Here is a 20,346-nt window from a genome sequence, read left to right as displayed (position 1 = left end):
AGTCCAACAAAGACAGTTAAGCTGGATCACAGAAGTGGAGCCCAATTCTAATCAGTATTAGTTCCATGATGTCAGTGCTGATAGATTCATGCTACATAGTGAATCTCAATGTAACCTATAAATAAAATGCATTCAGGTAGTTCTGGATGGCGAAAAAGATATGCAGCCTCCTCTAAAGGGAACATCCCAGGGTTCTGTGATGGGACCATTCCTCTTACCTCCAGGCCATTGTGCGTGCAAGATCCTCAGCTTCCTTGTTTTCCTAAGTCCAGCTCATTCTGCTGGGATGGCTTCCTTGTCCCTTCCTCAGATCAGACTCCCTTTCACTCTGCACATGTTAGTTCCCTGCTGGCTGTCCCCAGCGTGCCCTGATCCCAGTTAGGGCAACCCACGTGGAAGCCTCCCTGTCTTGTGCCGACTTGTCAGAAGCGAGAAACCAGCTCTTCCCCATTCTCTGCTCATCACAAGTGGGTTGCTAAGACTAGCCCATACTTATGGGAAAAGGAGTTAGGCGCTGTCTTTTTTTTTTTTTTTTTTTTTTTTAAGATTTATTTATTTATTATTTGAAAGGCAGAGTTACAGAAAGAGAGATTCTGTCAGTCTGGTTCATTCCCCAAATGGCTGCAACAGCTTGGGTGGGGCTGGGCAGATCTGAAGGCAGGAGCCAGGAGCTTCTTCCGGGTCTCCCACGTGGGTCTCAGGGGCCCACGGACTTGGGCCATTTTCTACTGCTTTCCCAGGGCAGTAGCAGGGAGCTGGATCAGAAGTGGAATAGCCAGGAATTGAACCGGCACCCATATGGAATGCTGGCATTGCAGGTGTGGCTTTACCCGCTATGCCACAATGCTGGCCCCAGGCTCTGTCTCTTGAAGAGAAGAATGTCAGAGAATTTTCATTAACCTACTGCAGAGACTAAACATCTTACACTGGCGAAGTTTGCCATTTGCCCCTGCATGTCACGTCTGCTCCCACGTCCTACATTCTGCAGCTCAGGTCTGCCGCCTCCTCAAAGTGCTCATCGCTCCAGATCCCCTGCCTTGATGAAGGCTCCTGGTACCTCGGTGTGGCCTCCTGCTCCTCCCCTTCCCTGGAAGAGTCAGTATAGCCCCTCGTCTCTGCTTTCTCACTTCCCTCTGGGTTCCCGGTACACTCACTGCCTTCTGCTCCTGAAGCCTGCTCATTCCACAGCAGTGTCCTGCAGCCCTAGTGTGCTTACTTCTGATACAGAGAAGAAACAGTGAATAATTGCTAACAACTCATGTATATGGATAAGTCATTAAAAATATTTATTTATTTGAGAGAGAGACAGAAAGCTCTTCTATCCACTGGTTCACTCCCCAAAGAGCCACAGCGACTGGAGCTTGGCCGAGCTGAAGCCAGGAGCAAGGAGCTTCTTCTGGGTCTCCCATGCTGGTACAGGGGCCCAAGGACTTGGACTATCTTCTACTGCTTTCCCAGGCCGTAGCAGAGAGCTGGATTGGAAGTGGAGCAGCCAGGACTCGAACCAGCGCCCATATGGGATGCCGGCGCCACAGGCAGAAGCTTAAGCTACTATGCCACAGTGCTGGTCCTGTGGATAGGTCTTATAAATATTTTGCTGTGGCTGGTGTGAGGTGCAGTTGTTAAGATACTGGTTAGAATACCCACATCCCATATCAGAGTGCCTGGGTTCAAGTCCCCACTCTGCTTCAGATCTGGTTTCCTGCAAATGCACACCTGGGAGGCATCACATGGTGGCTGAAGCATCTGAGTCCCTGCCACCTACATGGGAGACCTGTAGAATTCTGGGATCCTGGCTTTGGCAAGGTCCAATCCTGGCTGTTGCAAGTATTTGGGAAGTGAACCAGCAGGTGGGAGATCTGTGTGTGTGTGTGTGTGTGTGTGTGTGTGTGTGTGAGAGAGAGAGAGAGAGAGAGAGACTCTGTCTTTTAAATTAAAAAAAAAAAAAAAAAAAACTGTGCTGAGCAAAAGAAGCCAGATACAAGCACATACAATTAGATTCCATTGATATAAAATGATGGAGTGAGGGCACTGATTGTAAAGGGGCAAAAGACTTTAAGGAGTGATAACAATGTCCCATATCTTCATTGTGGTAGTGGTTACATGGGAGCGGGTATCTGTCAAAACTCAGCAGACTGTCCGTTTCAGTGGAAGCATGCTATTAAAGAAAAAGCACACCTCAATATATTTTATTTTGAAAGTATGCTTAGGAAATGCATCCAATACATTTTAAAAACAATGTCAGTGTTCAAACAATGTTTTGACAGGTCTTTGCTGAAAACTCTTGTCTTTCTGCTTCAGTGGTTACCAGGCAAACTGCAAGGAAAAGCGGCAGCTTCTCTCCAGGGGCCAATTAGAATATCTGCATCTTTAGTTGGCTATACCAAGGAGCATGATGCATGTCACAGAGAAAGACGTGAGCAGCCCACACTGCCCGGGACGTGTTCTCTGTCATTCAGAGTTGGTCTCTTATGTGTACATTTATTTCAGAGCCAATTTAAGCAGACGCCAGTGTCAGGCTCCCTCCCTAGCAGCTGGATGGGAAGCCCTGTGTGGGATTCTTCAGAGGGTGCAGAACCTGTTTTGAGGGCTGAGCAGCTGCTGATTGTTTCTCAGCCTCTGCCCAGCCCTCCTGGATGCCACGAGTGGCCAGTGTGTCTCCCAAGCCAGCTGTGTCCGGTGTGCAACCAGGTGTTTGCAGGTGGAGCTGTCCTTCCCCTGGGGCGTCAGTTATGAATGATTGTGAACCATTCTGCTGCAGTACGTCACCTGGAAACTGCCCTGCTTCTCAGGCGCCATCCCGGGTTTACTAAATCAGAATCTTCAAGAGCCGGCCCTGGGCGAGGTGAGCCCCGTGATTGAGTGTGGTGCTTCTCAAGTCTTTTCCTGTGCAGGAGCACTGAGGAGTGTGTGAGGACGTAGATGCATGGGGGCTACAACTGGACATTCTGACTCAGTGAGTCTAGGGTGGGGGTCCATGGGTCTCTAATTTTGAATGAGCTTCCAGGTAATTCTGATGCATCACACTTTGAAACTAGTACCAGTTATCCCCAAACTTCTGGGCAGGATTGGAGGATCAGCAAGATATTTGGCCCTGCCATTGGCTCCTCCACTTTGGTGTTTTGTTTCCATAAGCCCAGTCTTTTTTCTCCTCCCCTTCTTCCTCCAGAATCAGCCCTACACAAAGCATGCTGTGTAGCCTGTAATGGGGTTTTATCACCCCCTGCTGGCAGTGATCTTCACGGTGTCCTAGAAGCCCATCCCCCAGCCCTCACCTCCTCAGCCTGACACCTCCCCAGGCTGTTGCCTCTGCAGTACATAACTGTGCTGCAAGCCCATGGCCAGCTACTAGGAATACCTGGACAGGCCAGGCTTGGGGCTCGGCGTGAGCCTTCTTGTCTCTGCAGACATTTGAGTGATCTTAATTTTCCCACTGGAAACTGAGAGGACGTAGCCAAGCTCAGTGGTGACATTACACAGGTCCTCAGCACACAGGTTCTATGACTGGGCCCCAGGAAGCCTGGGTCCGGTTCTGGGACCCGCCTTCTCTCTCTCCAAGACTGCCACAGTTCTCTCATTCCTAGCTCCCGGGGAGGCTATGTTAGAAGAAATGGGTTCTCCTGCAACCAAAACGTTGTAAACCTACTGGCTTCAGGCAGGTTTAGATTCCTTCCAGTTCTGGCACATTGTCGACACAGAATGACACAGACTGTCCTGCTTTTTCCTTTTACTTCATTTATTTCTGATAGTATAATTGTTTTAAAATAGATTTATGGTGGAGATTTATGTCTGTGTCTTATTAAAACATTTTAGCATGGAAGAACTTTAAATGGCCTGCAATAACTATATATTTTCCCATTGGATGTGTTTAGCCTTGGAGGATATAACAGGGAAAATGTTTGAGTGGAGCTCTGAGCCAGGTGCTGGAAGGAATGTGTTAATGTGTTACCTCATTTAATCTGCACCCCATTCTATGAGATTAATTCTGTTTTATGTGCATCTTAGAGAGGAAGAAAGCCAGGCCAGGTGAAGGGTGAAGTCATTTATCCTGTGTCACAGAGCTCCACGGAACTGAGGATGGAACACACACAGCTTGATGTCACAGCCCAGACGTGGCCTGTCTTGTTTGGGCTGCTAGCACAAAATGCCCCAGCCTGGGCAAATTAAAAACAAAGATTTACTGCTCACAGTTGTGGAGGCTGTCACGTCCAAGATCAAGGCCCCAGCCTAGGAGAGTCTGCAAGGCCTGCTCTCTGCTTCAGAGGTGGCGATTCCAGCCGTGCCCCCACGTGGCAGGATGGCAAGGGGACTCCCTGGGAGCTTCATGCTCTCCATAGGCATCGTCGGGCTACGCAGCTCCTGCAGCACGACTCTGATGCTGTGTGACTTCTGCCGTTTTACTAGCACTGATGTGGCTCTTGGGGCCACCACTCCGTTAGAACTATTAACTCTGGGCCGGCACCACAACTCACTTGGCTAATCCTCCGCCTGCGGCACCAGCACCCCGCGTTCTAGTCCTGATTGCTCCTCTTCCAGTCCAGCTCTCTGCTATGGCCCAGGAAGGCAGTGGAGGATGGCCCAAGTGCTTGGGCCCTGCACCTGTATGGGAGACCAGGAGGAAGCACCTGGCTCCTGGCTTCTGATCAGCACAGCACTGGCCATAGCAGCCATTTTGGGGGTGAATCAACGGAAGGAAGACCTTTCTCTCTGTCTCTCTCTCTCTCTATCTCTCTCTCTCTCTCTCTCTCTCTCACTAACTCTGCCTGTCAAAAAAAAAAACAAAAACAAAAACTATTAACTCTGTTCATAGTAATGCTTTTGTTACAAGTCATATAAAGGGGGGTACCTCTGAGTTTTTAGGTCCGCATTCTCTCTCTCTCTCTCTCTTTTTTTTTTTTTTTTTTTTTTTTTTGGACAGGCAGAGTGGATAGCGCGAGAGAGAGAAAGAGAGAAAGGTCTTCCTTTGCCGTTGGTTCACCCTCCAATGGCCGCCATGGCCAGCGTGCTGCAGCCGGCGCACTGCACTGATCCAATGGCAGGAGCCAGGTACTTCTCCTGGTCTCCCATGGGGTGCAGGGCCCAAGCACTTGGGCCATCCTCCACTGCACTCCCGGGCCACAACAGAGAGCTGGCCTGGAAGAGGGGCAACTGGGACAGAATCCGGCGCCCCGACCGGGACTAGAACCCTGGGTGCCGGCGCCACAGGCGGAGGATTAGCCTAGTGAGCCGCGGTGCCGGCCCACATTCTCTTTGAAGGCTGTATATTTGGTTTTTGTAAATGGTGCAAGCTGTGGCGACTACCATCTTGCATCACTGGAGCTCCAAAGAGCCTCATTTCTGCCACTTTCTGCGTGGTGTCCAGCTGAGAGACCACAGTCAGGTGTCTTTCTTCAGCTCTCTGAGTCCATGCATAGCATGTTGTTGAGTGATTCAAATGAGAGAATCGCATGTAAGAGTGAGTGCTGACTACTGGGGCAACTCCAAAGACATGATGTTTATAAATCAGAAAACTCAACCCCAAAGCCTGCAGAGCCAGGCAGGTAACACCTCTGAGTTGGTTGCCAGGTAGTGAGAAATTGCAAGCCACAGGAGCACCTACCCTGCCGCTCAACAGATGCATTGTGGGACACAGGCCTGGTATTTCTAAATCAAGAGAAGTGGAAAGTGCAACACTTCAGGCGAACTCTCCAGAATTTGAAATGATGGCGACTAAATAGAGCATTTCTTGTGTTGTACTGTGTCATTTTTAAACCTACAGGCCTTACTGCCTGGAGAGGTGTGGTTTGCTTAGGGACCATCTCTTTGCAATCACACTCAGGCGTTACAATCTGGCAGCATATCCAGTGTCCATACTTTGAGTTATAATTAGAGTTCTCTCTTATTCTGAAAACTCAAAACTTCTCAGCACACAAAGGCCAATGTCCGCGTGTGTGTGTGTGTGTGTGTGTGTGTGTGTTGGAGGCCGGGGGTGGGAGCCGAGTGTGCAGGGTTTGAGTGAAGCAGACAAGACAGTGGCTATTTGAGTGGATGTCAGCTTCACACCATGCTGTTGTGTATTGGATCATCACTGCTGGACTGCACCAAGAGACACAGAGCATGACTGTTCCTTTGTCATTGGCATCACTTGGCACCAGCAGTGTCATCGCTAGTTGGCACTTAGACTGTTGACCCCATCACTGCCAGGCCTGGGCAGTAAGCAGTGGGGTCTTCACGACTCACCCTGCTCCACCTCTGCTCCAGGGAACGGTAGAAAGTACCTGAGTACTCAGAGCACAGTTGAAAGGTTCATAGATTATTAACCTTTGAAAAACATTGGCACTTACATAGGAATCAGATGAGATGTTAGGGCACATCCACATCCAGCTTTGATTTGGGGCAAATGACTGAAGAAGCCTTTTCTTTATGGCTGGCATGTCTGCCCATAGCTAAGTTCCATTTTTAGTTCAGGGTGTCTGTTGTGGTGCTGTGTTTCTTTGGAACTCATGGCTTTCCTGACACGTACAGCTGCCTTCGTACATACACCTCAGAGCCATCTTGGGGGATGCTCAGTGGGTATGGTTTTTACCTTTGGTGTCTCTGGCATCAATGTTATAACAGCTTATAAAGAGGTTCCCAGACGCAATCATTCTGTCTTGGTTTCTGTTACTGGTACGGGGTACAGGGCATTTTGCGTTAATGGAGAGAAATTATTCTAAATGAAGTATTCTTTCAGGCATTTTCATTTCTAAGACTGACAATAACAGAGGGAATTGAATTCATGTTGAGGAGATAGGCATAAGTGTTTCCTTCCTTCCTTTTTTCCTTCCTTTCTTTTTAAAGATTTACTTATTTTGTTTGAAAGGCAGAGTTAGAGGGAGAGATGGAGAGAGAGAGAGAGAGCTGCTGGTTCACTCCTGAAATGGCCACAACGGCTGGGGCTGGCTCAGGCTGAAGCCAGGAGCCTGCAAGTCTCCTACATGGGTGGCAGGGTTTTAAGCCATCTTCCTCTGCTTTCCCAGGCACATTAGCAAGAGCTGGAATGGGATGATGGTGTCGCAGGCAGCAGCTTAACCTACTGCACCATAATGCCAGCCCTATGGGTGTTTTTTAAGAAGACAGAGACCTGCATAAGCGCACACATAATCGCATATTAACACACATTTTTTTTTCCTGATAAAGCTTCAGGTCTTACAAAACCCCTTCTTTAAGAATTTTTATTTTCATTTTGCTGATGGAACTCTATATAAAAATCTTCTGCCTTGAAACTTTTAAAGTGGGTGTTTTTTCCAAAAATGTATAGCTGTGGGTTATTTTTTCTTTTAAATAATGTTTGCAATTATATGTACATGAGATAAAATCTACCATCTCAACTGTCTGTAAGTGTTCAGTCCAATGGCATTGGGCGCATTCCCACTGTTGTGCAGCTGTCACTACCATCTCAAAGGATTTTATTTCTGCTCTTATTATTTTCCACATAGGAGAAAATTTTCTAGGATTGACAATTGAGGCCAAAAGTATGTAAAGGAAGAGGACATCATCTTTGATTCTTGAGCTAAAGCAGCGCTGCTATGAAATTTTGATGCCTTGGATGATTTCCTTCTTGTACTGAGAGGAAAACACCTGTAACAACAGCAGCAGAGAATGCCCTCTATTGTTAAAAAGTCTAAAATTCCAGGCTCATAATGAAATATCAAAAGAAGAAATGAGGAGGGAGCCTTGACAAGTAAAAATTGTTTTTGCCTTCTAAAACACATTCCCTCGTTGTAAACTTCATATTGTTTTCATGGTTCGTGAGTCGAGAATCTATGGGAGTGAGGAGCGAACAGGGCTTGCCTCTCCCCATACTCTGAAAGTCATAGAGGTTCAGGTCTAAGGAACAGAACTCACTTCTTTCTTGTTTTAAATGTGCTTTCTTATGGGTGTTCTTCCAAGACAGCAGAAATATTGGACTGTTTATTGCCAGGTCAATTTTGGAAGGCAGCTCAGTGACTCGTTTATAACCACATGGATTTGAAAACTATAGAGTCACATTGGCCATGGACTTGGAATGGTGCAGAGCCATCCAAGTCTCTTGTGGGCTGTGCAGTCTGGCACAACTGTTCATTGTGTGAAGTGTGGAAGCAGACAGAAACAATGGATAAACAATGGGTATGGCTTCAATAAAGCTGTTTTATGGGCATTAAAATTTGAATTTTGTATACTATTCATGAGTTTTGAAATATTATTCTTCTTTGATTTTTTTCAACTATTTAAAAAGATAAGAGCTATGCTTACTTAGAGCCACATAAGAACAGGTATAGACCCTTGGCTGTAGGGATTGGCCCTTGGGCTGTAGTTTTCTGGTCCCTGATTTGGAGGGATAACAGGATTCAAAGGCTTGTTGACAAAATCGAGGTGACAGAGAAGCTGAGACATGAAGAGGACAGTGACTTTTCCAGGGCTACGTGGTTAATACCTGGCAGAATGAGCTTCTCTGGAGGGGAAGCCGAGTGACCCCCCTACAGAGATGAGAGTCAGTGACAAAACGGAGCACAGACAGGATCGCATGGTCTCTGTGGGAGCTTGAGAACATGTTGCAGTTGGAGGTGTGAAATTTCTAGCATCAGGTCTTATTTTATTAAAATGAAAGTATCTTTTCGTTCCATTTCTGTTTATTCCGTCAAAGAAACACTTTGTTTCCACCAAAGCAGTGAGACTGCTAACCAAACTGCAAGGTCCCTGAGTTCCAAGCTCACTGAGGAAGAAATTCCCCATCACACACACACACACACACACACACACACACACACACAATAGAGACCTTATTAAGTGATGGCAAGCTCTGTCCCGAAGTACATTCAGCCAGGCTGGGCAGCTTCTATGATGTCTTTGTTTTCCCAGGGGGATTAAATTCTTCCTCCAGGGACCCATGCCCTGAAAGTTCAGAACACCCCCAAGTAACAAATCCTGTTTCTTCAGGGTCATTAAAAATTGGGCCCTTTCAGCTTCCCGCCAAAGAAATAAAATGCGCATCTGCAGCGTCCCCTAGAGCGCGGCTCCATGCTTCCCAGCCAGTTCTTTTCCCCTACTCTCCCCTACTCCTGATGAAAGGCCCAGATGGAAGGGGCAAACAGGAGGATTCCTTACTCTGCCCAGCCTTCAGAGAGCTGAGCAACCCCACGGCAGGGGCCCAGGCCAGGTAGACATCAATTTCACCCTGCAGAGCAGGTGCATTCAGTCCTCCTTCGCTCATCTCCACTCAAGGGGCACAAGCAGCCTTTGCCAGCAACTGGTCCAACTGTGCTGACCAGTGCCAGGCACGGGAGGGCGGGAGCCACATCCCCGACAGCTGTGGAGCCGGCTGTGAAGGTCTTGGCAAGCAAAGGTGGGAAAGAGAAGAGGGCAGCAGCTGAGAGAGGGGCCAGCGCTTGTACCGACCACATGGAGGAACAGACAGCATCACGTTGTGGAGATCAGGCTGGGTCCATTGCACTGGCACGGTCAGGACGTAACAGTGCAGCAGTGAGATGCATAAGGGTGGAAAGGTGGAGAGATCTGGATTCACAAAGCAAGTCGGGATGCTGCAACCCTGGAGTGTCAGCATGGGAGAGCCTGTGGAGATCAGCGATAGGGATCTTGAGAATACAGAAACAGTGGATGATTTCAAGTCATGCTCCTGCCTTGACGATGCATTGTGGGGTGTGGCTGTCACCCACCTGCTCCTGTGGTTAAATGAGAACTTGAAAAATACGCAGCTCTGCCTTTACAAGAACAAGAGACTAAATATGTTGACATAAAGTGACTAATTTTTAATGTTTGTGGGTTTTAGTAAAAGAAAAACAATTTGTTTCTCATGTCAGTAGGAGTAAATATTCTCTGTGGTGGGGGTGTGTGTTTACCTGTCCATGCGCGTGTACATGTGCACTCAGAAACTCACAACTGTGTGCACACATTCGAAGACACATGCCTCCATTGTGGAAACGCCCTGTGCCAGTCATGTGGGCTGCTGTTTAGGAGCAGAATTGATCAGCTCAGTACTGCTTGTCCCGGTTTAGGGAGGTGTGGCCTGCCAGGTTTCTGTTTTTATTTCATTTGGCTTATTTGCCACTCACATCCCTAAAAGAAAACAGAAAGATCATTTTTATTTCCTGTGTGCTGGCTGGACCTTGTATACACTTAGAGTTGAAAGAATTTTTTAAAAAATGTTGCAGTCTGGCCGCCCTGCTTGCCTGATAAGAAATCAGACTTGGGGATGCTAGCAGGAAACACAGCCATGCTGGGTGGGGCGGCCTGTGCATGGTCCCCCAGCCATATCCCTGTTCCTGCTCATGCCTCCACATTCCCATGGCCAGTGCTGGCATTGTGTGGGCCCTAAGAAACTCATCAGAAAGCATGTGCAGCCATGAAGGGAAATGTATTGGCCCAACGCCTTGGCATATAGCAGGCTGATTAGGAGGACAGATTTTGAAGTTTCGACCCTGACTATCCTAATGACTAGTAACGTGACCATAGCCAAGATTTTTTTTTTTTTTTTTTTTTTTTTTTTTTGACAGGCAGAGTGGACAGTGAGAGACAGAGAGAAAGGTCTTCCTTTTCTGTTGGTTCACCCTCCAATGGCCGCCGCGGCTGGCGCGCTGCGGCAGGCGCATCACACTGATCTGAAGCCAAGAGCCAGGTGCTTCTCCTGGTTTCCCGTGTGGGTACAGGGCCCAAGGACTTGGGCCATCCTCCATTGCACTCCTGGGCCACAGCAGGGGGCTGGTCTGGAAGAGGGGCAACCAGGACAGAATCCAGCGCCCCGACCGGGACTAGAACCCTGGGTGCCTGCGCCGCAGGTGGAGGATTAGTCTATTGAGCTGCGGCACCGGCCACCAAGATTCTTAACCTCAGTTCCTTCCGAGTCCCAGGAGGATAATACTGCTTACCGCATGAGATTGTTCTAAGGACTGAATGAAATAATGAATGTAAAGCAGAAAGCATTGAGCCAGCCACGTAGAAAACAATCAGGAAATGACAGATGCTCTACTAGGGACAAAACGCTTCTGCTGTGTTAACACTGCCCCATCTTGCATTTTCTGCCTTTTGTGACCTGGAAGGACTTCCTCATTCATTCGTCCAATTAATTCATCCATCAAGCTATTTAAACATGTGAAGTTTTGTTCCCAAAATAATCGAGGTTGACTGGTGTCAGCTTCCCATGACAGTTCTTTCTCCCACTTCCCATTAAATAGACACAATGACATAACAAAAAAATAGCTTTTTAGCAAAGGTGGAGGCCTCATGCCTGATCCTTGCCAAGGAATGTGCTCGTTTCCTGGTGGTCACGTTACCCTCCAGCCAGGAAGCCCCACCTGCTTGACCATGGCGGAGTAGCTGGATGCACCTCTGCCGCCAAAGCCCAGCAGGAGGGTGTGGCATGAAAACCGACCCTGGCAGGCCCACAGAGTTCCCTGACGTCTGGCTCTCTCAGCACAGGGTCACACGAAGCAGCTGGGAACGGCCCAGGAGCGATCCTGCACCCAGCTCCCTGTGCACCATGTCCCTGGAGGCTCCCATATGTGGGGTGACCCCACGGGAGATGGGTTGGGATGGCCTTTTCCCTGGAATTGTCAAGGCATTTGGAAAGAGGCCAGTGTTCCCGTGATGCATGCAGCTATTTGGATTCTAGCAAGTGAGCAGAGAAACGCTCGCTGCAGGAAGTGGGGGGCTGGCCATGCGTGGACAGCTGCAGCCCTTCCAGCTGAGCCTCCGGTGCCCTGAGGCCAGCCAGGAACGGCCCCAGCGTTTCCATCCACAGCTGGCCCGGCTTTCCCACAGGGAGCTGGCTGGAGAGTTGTTTGGGATGTTTGGGATTTGCTTGTTTACTTTATTTTATTTATTTTTTTCTATTCTCTTTTTCTGGGGATTTCCCTGCAGTGAGCGGCCTGAGGTTTGCCTGCATCTCCCTTGCCGGGGGACCCTCCCCTTCAAAGCAGGGCTGAGCTCTGGGTGAGGAGAGCCAGCTGCCAGCCAAGTGCTGAGCAGCTAGTGCCAGCGCCCGGCTAGCATCCCCGCTCCCTTTCCTCCCGCCTCAGGATCCTGTTCCCTTCCTCGAAATTGCTCTGTCTCCCAGCTGGGCGGCTTGTACCCTTCGTAGACAACTGCACAGGGTTGAAGAGTTGAAGTGAGGAAGGGGCAGAAGGAATGAGTGTGCAGGGACACGAGGGGATGCAAGGCTGCTGCGTTGGTAGAGGCAAATCCTGCTCGGGCAGGAGCAGGAGAGGCACGTAGAGCAGTTTGGTGCCTGTCTGGAGCCTCAGTAGCTCATTTGCAGCCAATGCCATGAATGTTCGCAGCAGAGACCAGACAGAGTAGAGCTTCTGGACCTCGGCCGCACGTTGGAACCACATGACTGTGACCGCTGGGACCACAAGGCAGCGTGGCCCTTCACACTGGGTGACTCTGATTCAAAGGGATTCAGAGAGAGCCACTGAGGTTGACTTTTGTGATCACGTGCCTTCACACACCACCGCTGCCTCTTCTGACTTTGGAGAACCACACCTGCCCGTTACTGGAATTCTGTTGACACCAGTGTCACCAGCAACGTGGGGGAAGCCTCGTTGAATCCTTTGGTCAGACTGGCCCATGTGGTTTAGCCAATACCCAGCATCCCTTGGTGGTGCCAACTCACGTTTCTTTTCCTCATCACTCCTCCAGGAAAATCACCTGATCCCAAGGACTTGCCACACTATTAGTGGGTTGCATTTACAGATGAGGAAACTGTAAAATGTCTGTGTGACACTGGGTGTAGAAGCATGGCCTGAGGGAAATGGGTGTTGGCAGGAGCTGAACCCTGCTTTGGGGAGGAGTGGGTAGTGAAACCTTGGCATAGACCTCACCAGCACCAGAGGGAAGGAGGAAGTGGGGGAGAGGACCATGAGAGAAATGGAATTTCCATCCTGCACACTTTGGGAGGAGGAAAAACACAGCCCATAATGAAAGAAAGAATGGATTATACGGATGCAATCTGAAGATTTCTGGGGCTGTAAGAAACATCTAGGACGTGAAAGGCACCTCGGAAAGCTGTCTTTGTGCTCCGGCCTCTACGTGCAGGGGGCCCCACCTTGCTCTCAGGAATGAGCTTCTTTCAAATTAGAGGGCTTTGGTGTTGCTCACCCCCAGCCCCCCAGAGACGCTGGCCCTGTGCTTCCGCCCCAGGTCCAGCCCGACTTCCCCAGTCTCTTCTGTCTCCATCTGAGTGCAGACTGAGAGCTGATGAGAGTGAGGGGCCACGCTCCAGCCAGGGGCCCCAGACTGGGAGGCTGTGCTGTGCTGCTGCCTGAGGGACAGGAAGCTCTGAAAAAGAGCGGCATCTGTTCACCTTCTTTTGTGCCAGACCTACCATTTCCCTTTCATGCCTTCTCTGGCGATCATTTGACTTACAGAGGGCTTAACATTCAGAGCACCCCATCCTAAGCTGAAAATATACTTGATGAGGGCTGGCGCTGTGGCAGAGTAGATTGAGCCTCCGCCTGTGATGCCAGCATCCCACATGGGTGCTGGTTCAAGTCCCAGCTGTTCCACTTCCTATCTAGCTCCTTACTAATGCACCTGGGAAAGCAGTGGAACATGGCCCAAGTGCTTAGGCCCCTGCACCCGTATGGGAGACTGAGAAGAAGCTCCTGGCGACTGGCTTGGGATCGGCCCAGCTCTGGGTGTTGCAACTATTTGGGGAGTGAACCAGCAGAAGGAAGTCCTCTCTCTGTAATTCTGCCTCTCAAATAAATAAATAAATCTTTTTTTTTTAAATGTACTTGACAGACCTAACATACTGAACATCATAGCTTAGCCTAGCCCACCTCCAGCATGCTCAGAACACCCACAGTACTGCAGGTGGTCAGCCTCACCTTGGCCTAAGGCTGTTTTGGACTAAAGTGTTAAATATTTCATGTAATTGATTGAATACTGTACTGAAAGTGATAGCAGAATGGTGGTTCTGTATTGCTAGCCTAGGAAAAGCTCAAAAGTTAAAAGTCAAGGTATGGTTTCTATTGCATGTTGTAGCCTTTGAACCATGGTCAAGTTGAAAAATTGTAGATTGGGCCATTATATGTCAGGGAATATCTAATTTTCCTTTTAAATGTGTTGGTGAAGCTCCTTCATTGCAGAAGGTTCTCCAGGGGATGTGTCTCTTCTCCTGTCCTCAGGCGTTGGTGTGTGAGTGTGTGAGTGAGTGAGAGAGAGAGAGAGAGAGAGAGAGAGAAGAGTCAGGCATGCGGGGTGGGTGGGGCGGGGATGAGAGAGAAAGCTCTGTTAGCTGAGAAGCAATTTACTTCTCTTTTAGGGCCAAATTGAACATCAAGTTGTTGCTTCTCACCCTCTGTTTTAAGCTAATGGGTTTTAATGGCAGATGGGCTATTTACAAAGGTCATTTTCTTTTTTTTTTTTTTTTTTAAGATTTATTTACTTATTTGAAAGCCAGAGTTACACAGAGAGAGAGAGAGAGAGAGAGAGAGGGGTCTTCCATCCACTAGTTCACTCCCCAATTGGCCACAATGGCCGAAGAGAGAGAGAGAGAGAGAGAGAAAGAGAGGTCTTCCATCCACTAGTTCACTCCCCAATTGGCCACAATGGCCGAAACTGCGCCAATCCGAAGCCAGGAGCCAGGAGCTTCTTCCGGATCTCCCATGCAGGGGCCCAAGGACTTGGGCCATCTTCTACTGCTTTCCCAGGCCATAGCAGAGAGCTGGATTGGAAGTGGAGCAACTGGGTCTTGAACTGGTGCCCATATGGGATGCCGGCACTTCGGGCCAGGGCGTTAACCCACTGCACCACAGCGCCAGCCCCAATACATAAAGGTCATTTTCACAGAGTCTCCAGCACAGAGCTTCTACCACACTGCTGAGTCCTCTGTACCCACCTTCCTTCCATCTCTGCTGCTTCTCTTCCTTGACTGTTTATTTGCAATATTTCTTCCCTCCTTTTTCTTCTTGTTTCTTAAGAATCAGCAGGAAATGACTGAATTAGAAGAAACAGAGATTGCAGATGCTGCTGTAGTGCTTCTAATCCAATCTAGTTGAGAAGCAGCCAGAAACAACCTTACTCCTGGTTGTCAGCCCTGCTTCCCGAATGGAGCCGCGGGAGCAGCACGCTTTTGTTGGTTTGCTTCATTTCGCTTTGAAGTCAACCCAACCTGGGCTCGAATCCTTATTCTTCCCCTTTGAGTAGCTGTGTAGTCCTGGGCCACTCCTCTGGGCCTTGATTCCTCGTTTGTGAATTAGAAAAAGCGATACATCCCTCGTAGAAGTGTAGGAAAGGAGCCCACAGGATAGGTGTAGGTACAGCTCTGTTTCCTTCCACCTCTAGAATGCGTGGGTCTAAGGGCCTCGTAAGTGTTCTTGTTCACGGGACTTGAGGCTGATGTTTTCTTACACACTTAGGGGAGCTCCTGGTTGTCACCCCTACTCAGGACTGAGGAGTAGCAAGAAACAGGGGATGCTGAAACCCAGCCCCTACACAAAGTCTCAAATGCAGATGCTGAGTACCACCAGGTCCCGGCCTTCTAGCCTCTCCCTTAGCTTAAGGTGGCCTCACCCTGTTGCTTTGGTTGCACATCCGCCTCTAACTAAACTCACCGAATTGAGGAAGTAGTGCAGCTACCACCGGAATCATAAGGTCATTTGTTTCTCCAATAACTAACGTCTTTTTCTCAAGGGGATATGTTTTAGGGGAACTCCAGGTCCAGGGTAAGAAGTCATTACCACTGGCGTATAGCCCCCAGATTAACGGAAGCCCACCTTTCCATCATAAAGAACATGGTGTGGCCAGCCAATCAAAGAGGCCATGAGCACCGCTGACCAACCAGGAACTTGGACATAAACCAAACACGCACCTGTCAGCCCCAGCATTGATCCATAAAACCTTTGCTGTAACCCCTTGGGGAGCCCAGGAGTTGAGCAAGAGCTGCCCTGTCCCTATCTCCATGCTCTGCAATAAACACCTCCCCCCCCCAAAAGGTGGGGGAGTAAATAAGACTTCTGGGGACAAGGTGGGCAAGTAGGGGAAGATGTCCCTGAGGAGGTGACAACCGATCAGGAGCATGAAGGGCGTTGAGTGGGGACAAGGGTGTTCAGAGAAAACAGCAGCAGAGGAAAGTGTATGCATGGGAGCTGCTGTGGGTCCCCAGGGGAGGAGGATGTCGGGAGTGATGGGGCGCGGGGCATTGAGAAGACCCAGGAGGAAGAAGAGCAGTGTGTATGCCGCTGGGACTTCGCTTAGAAATTGTGGGAGCCGCCTCGAGGAGTTTGAGCACTGGGGTGAGGCAAGGATGTGCCCTGAAGCAGCCGAGTGAGTGCTCAGAGCCCTATCCCACAGTGTGTCCCTTTCTGCCATGCGCAGAGCCCACGGGCCAGCAGTCCTCCCTCTGGCACAGTTGGCTGGGCCACCTGCAGGAATTCCTCCCACCTCTCCCAGTGGGCTCTGAGGCCGTCACTGTGGCTTGGAGCTTGCATTGCAATTCCTGCCATTAACTCAGTAAGATTGCCCTCGCCGGCACTGCGGCTCAACAGGCTAATCCTCCGCCTAGCGGCACCGGCACACCGGGTTCTAGTCCCGGTCGGGGTGCCGGATTCTGTCCCGGTTGCCCCTCTTCTGGGCCAGCTCTCTGCTGTGGCCCGGGAGTGCAGTGGAGGATGGCCCAAGTACTTGGGCCCTGCACCCCATGGGAGACCAGGAGAAGCACCTGGCTCCTGGCTTCAGATCAGAGTGGTGCGCCTGCCGCAGCGCGCCGGCCGCGGCAGCCATTGGAGGGTGAACCAACAGCAAAGGAAGACCTTTCTCTCTCTCTCACTGTCCACTCTCCCTGTCAATAAATAAATAAATAAATAAATAAGACTGCCCTGCTACGTGGCGACTGCCACCTGGAAGAATTTCTCAGCTCCACGAGATGGTCAGGTTACTAGGAGCCAGCATGTGTGCTGCTGGAGAGGAAGCAATGGAGTCAGGGGTCAGGAACGGTTTGTGTGACCGAGCGGGTGTCACTTCGCAAGGACTTCTCCAACCCATTTATTCCTCCCCTCCACTGTCAGCTATAAACATGGGTCGGTGCAGTGGAGGAAAAGGGTGAGACTCGACACCTCGAAATGCACAGGAGTTTGTTCTGTGCATGTCAGAGAACCGCTGGTGGCTAAGAAACAGAGACTGTTTTCCTTTTAAAGAGTGTTTAGAACTGAACAAGCTGTGTATCTCGTGCAAAATACAGGCTGACTTCGCCATCCTCACAAAACTGGGCAGAGTCATTTTAAAGCTTCATTTCGAAAACTTAAATATGGTTTTGATTCGGCATTTCAATCTACTTTCCTTTTTACTTTTCTAAATTACTGGAACTTTGTTTTCTTATCAGAACAAATTACATGTGTATAAAATTATTTTAAAATTCAGAGAATATGCAGAGAACAAAAACATCAGAAATGGAAAACATGGATATTTTCATTTACCCAGAGAAAAACTCATCCTGTTGGGCCTACATTTGGCTTGTATTCCCCACCCCCACACCGAATACAGGATCAAACCATACATACGGGCATATGGCCTGGGCAGAAACAGTTCCTCATCATGCAGGAATATACAGCGAAGTTTGAAGTCTTCTGAGACGCAGGCAACAAGGAAATGATCAACTCCAGAGCTGGTCAAATGCTGGAGTGCACCCATGTGCAGAGTAGGGGGGAACCGGGGAGGAGCTGGCAGCTGGGCCTGGCAAGAGGTCGGGAAGAGGAGCAGAACGCGTTTCCCGGACGGACGGAAGACGCCCCCTGAGAAAGGCCGGGGAGCCACCTGTCTGTCGCGGACAGGTCTGGAGTGCCTGGCAGTGTGGCGAGTGGGTGGGGATCGAACTGAAGCTGAGCAGAGGGTGGCGGGACCCACTCCGGATGGCTTTGTGCCCCAGGCTGCCGTTCAGAGCAGAGAACCCTGGGATTAACCATCAATTACTCCCTGGAGAAAAAGCACGCGCTACTGAGTGCCGCAGCCAAACCACTGTTCTGTTGCTTCCTCAAGAACATTCTTTAAAATCCAAGCATTTTTTAGAAATCTGCACGTATGCCCCGAGTACGGTTTCTGTGACCATGTCAGAAAATGATCACCACCCCAGCAGATGGCATTTCTAAGCTCCTTTTGGAATTCTTTAGTGGCCTGCCTCAACACATAAGCACTCAGTACCCCCAGCGCTGGCAAATTCGTCTTAAATCGCGTCCTTGGTAGAAGTTCTTCAGCCATTTGCCTTCAGGAAGCCGCAGTCCCAGCCTAGGCCATGCAGGAGTTTTATTTTTTTGCTCGGCGGAAGTTGCTTCTTAAACAGCTCATTGGCGCCACCTAGTGGGAATGTGCAAGAATACAGCTTTGGGGGTGCCTTTAGCGTTTTTTCTTTTTAAGGTTCACTTGGGATGGATTAATTGATTTTAGGGGGGGGGCCTGTAGACTTTTGAACGATGGAACCAATTGAAACGTCCTTCCTCGTGTTTCTGAACTGATGTATCAACTGTTCGTTTCCTGTAGGAACTAAAGATCTATCCTAAGAAACAGATTCTCTGCCCCATTTTAGGGCAGAACACTGCTGCTTTTTAAAAAATACTCTTCCCTATGTCTAGTGTCGCATCTGTCAGTGGCATGATTGTTGTAATATTTACCCATTGCACCTGTGATTCACATTTGGTGTCATTCTGGGTAAAGGGAAAAAAAATCTGACATTTCAAAAAATCAGGAAAGCACATGGCCATCTATCATTGATATATAATTCAATTAATATATAAGTCAATAACAGCGGAACGTGCATTCATGACATGGTGTGGCAGCAGAGCTGGCCTTTGTAATCAGACACAAGGATGAAACCCACGCCTGCCACTTTCTGTGTGCCTGTGGCAGTTGCTGTTCTTCCGTGAGCCTGTCTGCCCATCGGCACGGTGGAGACAGCAAACCTTGCCTCTCAGGGTTACAGTTGGGGTCAGGGTCAGGGTCAGGTGCTGTAACATCCTGCAGCCACGGACCCTGGGACTGACGAGTCGCACGCTGGCGTGGAAGCAGCCATTGCCGCTCAGGCTCTGCTGTCTGCTGATTTACCTTGAGCAGTCGCTTGTGCCCTGACGCCAGGACTCTCCTGTGTGGAGGATCCACCTCCCTGCCCTTCAGATTATGACACAGGCGCCCCAGCGCACCTGACACCTAGTGAGTGCTTGACAGATGCTCATTCCTTTCTTCCCACAAGTACTGACCCATTGCAAATCATACAGAATTAGTCATAAAGCTGACATTGTGTCCATTCTGTGAACTCTCTCCCCCCACCACATACACATAAACACACATTCACATATGCTTGTTGCATTTCCACCTTATTTTTTCCCATCTCTGTCGTTGAAAGTTAACCCCAAACACAAGAACTTTTGGAAGCTTAAGAGAGGTCCAGCAGACTTTTTCTAGGATTGTTCTCATTTATATGCATTCCTCATAACAGGTGCATGGGCCCTTATTGCACAGCTGTGTACTTACCTGTCCCAGTCCCCATGTCCACAGAATGCTGTGGCCACTGTTCTGCTCCAGCCGGAAGACTGGGTCCCGGCCGTGTCCCCAAGCCTGTCCTCCCTCAGGCTGTCACCCCTTCCCTCCAGGGCCCCCATCACCCATCAGGCTTCTCCTTCTACACTGGGGGGGGGGGGGGGTCCTGCTCAGTGGCCGCATCATCAGAGAAGGCCGCCCAGGAAGGACGATTCCTGCCGGCTTTCTACAGGAAGGATCAGGAAGGGATTTTGTCCTGAGTCCGTGTATGTAGAATTCTGACCTTCCTGGTAATCTCAGGTGCGCATCACTCTCTCCACTTTACAGATGGGAAGACTGAGGGACTCTTCGTTCCTTAATTAAACAAACACTGGTTGAGCGGGAGCTGCCAGTCATGTGGGACTGTCATGTCCGCAAGCAGCAGACGCAGCTCCTTCCCTCTTGGATCTTATGGGATCCGACATGGGATGAGTTTGGGAGCGGGGGTGAAACTAGTGATGGACTCTTTCCAATTGTGAAGCGGGTGCTATAGAACACAGAAGAGGGTCAGATGTCCCTAACACAGGGCCATCCCAGCTAAGGTCTGAAGTGTGATTGACAGACACAAGTTTGGTTCCACTGTGCCTTGAGGCCCCCTACTGTATTTGCATTCGTGCTGTTGTATTTTAATTTGTGGTCCACTGCTCTTTGTCCCTGGTGGTTTGTAGCTCCTGGAGATCAGCAGCCTATGTCCCAAGCATCTTGTCCATACCCAAGTAAAAAGCACAAGTAAATGGTCATTTAGTTTTCCCACATATGTATTTGTATGTAATTGCCTAAAATTAATAACGTTGCAGACTTGCACAAGTGCCTGGTTCTGGCCTG

The 20,346-nt window shown here is 49.4% G+C and overlaps 1 protein-coding gene and 1 long non-coding RNA gene across 4 annotated transcripts in view; one reads left to right on the top strand and one right to left on the bottom strand.

The window, feature by feature from the left end:
- Positions 1–20,346, top strand: part of MOB3B (MOB kinase activator 3B) — a 200,975-nt gene that overhangs the window by 173,267 nt on the left and 7,362 nt on the right. The gene's annotated exons all lie outside the window — the stretch shown is intronic.
- On the bottom strand, positions 8,613–17,906 carry LOC108176398 (uncharacterized). 2 transcript variants are annotated; one of them, XR_011380369.1, is made up of 3 exons: positions 17,517–17,896; positions 9,858–10,074; positions 8,613–9,570 (listed from the first exon to the last, which is right to left on the bottom strand). It is a non-coding gene; the product is annotated as an uncharacterized lncRNA (long non-coding RNA). The 2 variants fall into 2 exon arrangements; XR_007919214.2 differs by lacking the exon at positions 8,613–9,570 and having other exon boundaries at positions 9,745–10,074; positions 17,517–17,906.

This window comes from Oryctolagus cuniculus, chromosome 1 (assembly GCF_964237555.1).
Source record: "Oryctolagus cuniculus chromosome 1, mOryCun1.1, whole genome shotgun sequence".
NCBI classification, from domain to species: domain Eukaryota; kingdom Metazoa; phylum Chordata; class Mammalia; order Lagomorpha; family Leporidae; genus Oryctolagus; species Oryctolagus cuniculus.
This window is presented reverse-complemented; position numbering and strand designations above follow the sequence as displayed.